Below are 6,000 nucleotides of genomic sequence, written 5' to 3' on the forward strand. Positions count from 1 at the left end.
AGAGAGTAAAGCACATTGATTCTACTGCGGGATCTGAAGAAGCAAAATTTCTGTTACTCTGCACCACAGGGCAGAGGTCATAGGGTAAGAAAGACAGGCATGTAGCTCTTTTAATGCATTAAAACATCTTTCTCTTGTGTTCTGCTCTCTTCTGGCTACAAAGATTAAATATGTCGGTTTAAGGAAGCTACTGGGCACTCCAGCACAAACTCTGACAGGTTTCTGATCCTAAGGCTGCTGAACTTGGAGAGTACAGGAATCAGCAGGCTCTACATTTTAACACACAATGCTCTCTTCACTCCAAGGATGTGTGGAAACAGCAATGTTAAACAAAATGAAAGGTTTTGCATTAAAAATATTCAGTGTATATTTCAGCTATGGTTAATACAGACAACTGCCCCAGCACTAATGATCCCTTCAGTTAGTATTAAACTCCTTATATCTTCACAAATACACCCAAAACCCAAAGCATTTGCAATCCCAGGTGCACCATGCACAGTATTTTTAACAAGATTATATAAGTTGCCATGCACTTTGCACAGGGATGACTGACCCAAGTGCATCAGCTGTCAGAGGCTGATTGGAGAAAAGGCAGCTTTCCATGGACAGGCACAACTGGAACATCAGTCAGGACCAGCTACTAACACACAGATCACCACTCTCTCGAGGAAAAAGCACCATCAAGAGTCCTTCAAAATAAGAATATTACAGGACTGATGTAGTCATGTTAATAATGGACAATACAGCTAAGAAGAGGCTTTTTATTAAAGCCTATTATTTGGCTTAGTGAAAATAATAGCGTAACTGCTGCTAAGTCTGCTTCCTCCCTGTAAAGCATATTATTTCAAGTATTTCTAGAGGTGAAATGAGGGCTTTATTATCTAGGATTTTGAAAAATAAAGTAAAAGATGAGAGCAAATAATAATGTTTCCTGATATTTTTTTTATACTTGAATCACAAGGACTTCGAAAATATCTTGTACAATAGCTCTGAATACCATTTTCTTGAAATATTTGATTGTGACAAAAGCAAATAGCAGTTTCAAATAATTCAGACATCAAATGTAGCACCCTTAAATGTTGATCTCCTTAGAGTCCTCATTTTAACATTTATTTCAAAGTTATCTTCTAAAAATGCTTGTTCTCCTTTTCTAAGGACTTCTGAAGCTTATAATTTGTTTCATTTCTGACACTTATTAGTTATAAGCACTGTTGAATTTCCAGCCAGCTTGCCTGCCAGAAGAGCCCCTCTCTTCCTGGGAAGAGGCAATGGAATCAGATCCTATCTACAGAGCGGTAAAAGTGACTTCACCTGTGTGGATGACGGATGGAGAAAGAGGTGACAGACTTTGCAGCAGATCTTATCTTAATTATCCCTACTTCAAATAAAGTCTATTCATAGTGTAGCTCATAATTATTAAGATGAGAACACAAATGCAATGGCTGCAAACTGAGCAAAGCAAAGACAGCACTGATATCTATATAATTTAAGTCAAAGTAACAAAGTGCTTATATAGCTTGGTTTATAAGATATCTATGTAACCTAATATCAATATAACCTAAATCATGACTTTTTATCCATATAACCTGAAGAATATCAATATAACTTGAAGCATAGCTTTCTATACTTAGATAGCCTGAATCATAGCTTTTACTTATGTAGCCTGAATCATAACTTCTATATCTATTTAACCTGATGCTTATATAACCTGAATCATAACTTCTGATACCCATATAATCTGATATGAATAACTTTTTACATAATGTAATGGCTAGTATATAGTTAACTAGTTGCTTATATACAAAATAGAGAAAAAGAGAAAAACAAACAAAAAACAAACAAAAAAAGCCCAACTTGCCAGGTCTATAGTTTTAGAGATAGGTAAGTGTAGTACTAATGAGAAATTGGCAAGCCAAAACCACTTAGCCACAAAACAAAGAATTTAAGCTGGTTAAGACCAGATGGACCAAGGAGCACCGTAACTGTGCATGCCCCAAAGACAAAGTTGAAAAGTTCAAGTGTGAAGAAGACTTTAGAAGCCTTCATCAAAGACTCCCAAAGACCCCCGAACTGGGGAAGTGCATGCGCAGTGCAAAGAATTATCTAATAACCATGAGATCGTGCTATGTAAATTAGTTCCAGCGCATATGCGATGATGCTGTAATGACATTAAGCAAAATTTACTGTATAAATATACCACAGCACTTGACAAAGGCAGGTGAGTTAGGAGGAAAAATCCCCCTCACCACCAGCGCTGCAATAAACAAATACCTGCGCTATAGACATTGGTCTGTGGGGATTTATTTCCAGCCTATCTTTTGGGCATCAGTACCAGACTTCCTTCCTAGCTGGTGTTAGATGAACAGTGGAAAGATCCAGTTAGTTTTGTTTTTACGAAAGATCATAGACCACATTTCATGAATATACGTTATATAAACTCCCTCAAAATTTGCATCTGGTTTAAAAATCTCTGATGGTAAGGAAAAAGTTACTCTTTGGAGTAGGGTGATTGCCAGGAACAAGGCATGAGTTGATATTCTTTTCCCTAAAGACAGCATGTGAAACTTTCTCTTGTCTCTATAAGGGAGATTTGCAATGGCACCTCCTTGCTAAGAGAGACAAACAAGCAGAGAAGTCAGCAAAGCAGTACTCCACAACTTTTACTAGCCAAAATAACAATCAAGATATATCTCTTACTAAATTTAGCATCAATGTTTTCCCCTTCCATAAATATTTTAGAGATATCAACTCCCATTCTTTGGGAGACCAAATAGGAGGACTTTTGTTGGGGGTTAGGATTTTTCCTTTTGTTCCTTTCTCTCATGGAATTTTGTCCCACCTGTTGCTAAGAAATGATAACTACCAATACTTAAGAGAACAAAAGATGAGGCTGGGAGGAGTAAGAGGAAGGGTGCAGCTGGCTATTCTCTTAACTGAAGGCTTTTCTCTTGGGAAGGGCAGAGTTACCTTGAGACTTTAGGCTGGGGGGAAGGAGGCAGGGCATAGCTCCTCTTGGTCTCTCGCTGTGAACATTGGGGGAGAACAGTCGAGCTGTTGCTCACTGTGGGGAGAATTCACTGTCACCGCCAGAACCCAGCCCTGTACTGCTTCTTCCTTACTGTGGGTGAGCCTTCGCTCATAACAGCAGCCATTGGACCTTATTAACACCCTACCTCACTAGAAAGGACTCTCACCATCTACTGGGCTGCCTCAGGGGAAAACCTGGGGCCCCGACCCCCTCCGAGGGAGCCTTTCCCGGCCGTGCTCGGGAGCCAGGCTGCTGCTGCCCAGCCCCACCGCTCCTCTGCCACTGCTCCAGGTTTTTTGCTACACGGTAACCCCACACCCCCTGCCTGCTGGGACACCCTGCAGCTCCTGCTACAGCTGTGGAGTTTCTGATACATTTCATTTGCTCATCCCTGCCATCCCAGCCACCGCTCCAAGGTTCCTGCTGCAGCCCATTGTCACCACCCAGCCCGCCTGCCATTACCACGTGAGGGAGACACAACTGAACTCGTGCCACAGCGCCCCCTGCAGCCGCGGGGGAACCACCGCACCGGCCCTGCCCGGCCGGGAGCCACCAGCGCCCCTGCCGGCTGTGAGCGGAACTGCACCCGAGGGGAAAGGGCCTGCGGCCGAGAGAGGGCTGTCACTGGGTTTGTGGTTCTGTTTGTTTGCCTTGTTATACATATATACACTAGTAAAGAACTGTTATTCTTTGTCCCATATCTTCGCCTGAAAGCCCCGTAATTTCAAAGTTATAATAATTCAGAGAGAAGGGGGTCATATTTTTTCCTTTCCAAGGGAAGTTCCCGCCTTCCTTGGCAAGCACCTGTCTTTCAAACAAAGACAACTTTTGAATGAGAGAGAGAGCAACAGACTGACTTTCAAGGTCAGCATAATGAAACCAAAGAAAACACTTCAAACAAGATACAAAATATGCACCTCAGCCATCACCCAGCCATGCTAGTAAATAATTCACTGACCACAAAGATGTGTCTGACAAAAGCAATAAACCAAATTACTAACTTTTTCATTACTATTTATTGACTCCTTGGCATATAACATAATATGCCACATTAAGAAACTACTTTATGTTAATGAATTTAGAAAAAAGCAAAACTCAGTAAATGTGAAAGAAAGGGTCCCATTGACAACAAGGTGTACGCAGCAACTACAGGGCACAACAGAGGTGACGTGTGGTGGGTTAACCCTGGCTGGATGTCAGGTGACCAACAAGTCACTCCATTATTCTCCCTCTCAGCTGGATACAGCAAGTAAAAGATCTTGACCAGCTCATGGTCAAGATAAGGGCAGGGAGACATCCCTCACTGGTTACCAGCACAGGCAAAGCAGACTCAACACAGGGAAATCATCAGATGAATTTTTACCAATCAAATCAGAGTAGGATAGTAAGAAAAAAACCTGAATCTTAAAGCACCTTCCCCCACCCCTTTCTTCTTCTTGGGCTCAAATTCACTCCCAATTTCTCCCTGTCCTCCCCCTGAGCAGCACAGTGGGACTGTGGGGAATGAAGGCTGTGGTCAGTTAATCACTCACCTCTGCCACTCCTTCCCTGTCACACTCTTCCCCTTGCTCCAGCATGGGGTTCCTCCCATGGGAGACTGTTCTCCATGAACTTCTCCAATGTGGGTCTTTCCCATGGGCTGCAGTTCTTTATGAACTGCTCCAGTGCAGGTCCCTTCCCCAGGGCTGGTCCTTCAGGAACAGGCTGTTCCAGTGTGAGTGACCCACAGGGTCTCAAGTCCTGCCGGCAAACTTGCTCCAGCCTGAGCTAATCTCTCCACAGATACAAGTCATTCCAGGAACCTACTCCACTGCAGTCTCTCCATATGCCCACAGCTTTTCTCTGCCATCCCGCTGCTCTGGTGTGGGCTCCTCCATGGGCTGCAGGTGGATCTCTGCATCCCCATGCCCTCCATGGGCTGCAGGACAAAGATGCCTCACCCTGGTCTCCACCACAGGCTGCAAAGGAATCTCAGATCTGTTGCTAGGAGCAGCTCCTGTCCCTCCTTCTCCACCAAACTTGGTGTCTGCAGAGCTGTTCCTCTCACATAGTCTCACTCCTCTTTTCTCTGGCCATAATTGCTGTTGTGCAGCAGTTTTTCCTTCCTTCTTAAATACTTTATTCCTGAGGTGCTGCTACTGTCACTGACAGGCTCAGCCTTGGCAGGTGTCAGAGACTGAAATGTTATAATTTATGGCTTAAACATCTTCATGAAGGACTTTTGCCTATTATAGCAAAACCATATAAAAGCTGCAGAGAAGACTACCAGGCCCTGACTAAGGCCCTGGACTGCTCATTGATGGAGATAAGATAAAGTAACTCAAGTCTGGGCTTGGGGAGAAGAGTACATTCACAGAGGGATCAAACTTAGCACCTTTGGGGTGGAGACCACAGCCCCAGGGCTATCAGCTGCCAGGCTTGCACAGACCCTCACATCAAAGGGTGGAGGGAGGAGAAGAGGTTTTGGGTGTGTAGTGAAAAAGCCACTGGTGAGAGGCAGTTAACACCCATCCTCCACTGTGCAGAAGAGCTCAGCTGTGGGGCCCCTTCACCCCAGGAAAAGCTGCATGCACATGAAGCACAGCAGAGGGAATGTCATGGCCCATCAAAGGCCCCCCCAAATGGGTCCCCAGACTCTGCACCAGGGCACTACATGTGATGCAACACATCCACAGTGTTGCAAGGGACAGTGTCAAACTTGCCCTCGCCAGGGGAGGCACGTGGGCCTTCCCACCTGGCCCAAACTACAGAATCCACTGGACTCTATACTTTCCAGCAGCAGGTGGCAGGAGACCCTCACCACCAAGAAGACCAGGTGGAGGGGAGTCATGAGATGTGGTTGGGACCCTTGGAAGGGTGATATGTTTCTACTTAACCCCTGTCACTCTCTCCCTGTTCCCCCACCCACGCACACATTTTTTTCTATCTCTTCTCTTCTCTTCTCTTCTCTTCTCTTCTCTTCTCTTCTCTTC

At 44.5% G+C, this 6,000-nt stretch overlaps 2 long non-coding RNA genes across 5 annotated transcripts in view; one reads left to right on the forward strand and one right to left on the reverse strand.

Moving 5' to 3' along the window:
• The window catches only part of LOC121675226, a 66,305-nt gene that overhangs the window by 23,822 nt on the left and 36,483 nt on the right, over positions 1-6,000 (reverse strand). The window lies entirely within an intron of this gene.
• LOC121675227 overlaps positions 5,054-6,000 on the forward strand; it is a 20,312-nt gene continuing 19,365 nt past the window's right edge. Inside the window, exon 1 of the long non-coding RNA XR_006020008.1 lies at positions 5,054-5,064. This is a non-coding gene — a long non-coding RNA (uncharacterized LOC121675227). The remainder of the gene's footprint in view (positions 5,065-6,000) is intronic.

The sequence above is a fragment of the Corvus kubaryi genome, unplaced genomic scaffold, assembly GCF_017639235.1.
Source record: "Corvus kubaryi isolate FWS band 111438036 unplaced genomic scaffold, C.kubaryi_AGA036_p1.0 74, whole genome shotgun sequence".
Lineage (NCBI taxonomy): Eukaryota > Metazoa > Chordata > Aves > Passeriformes > Corvidae > Corvus > Corvus kubaryi.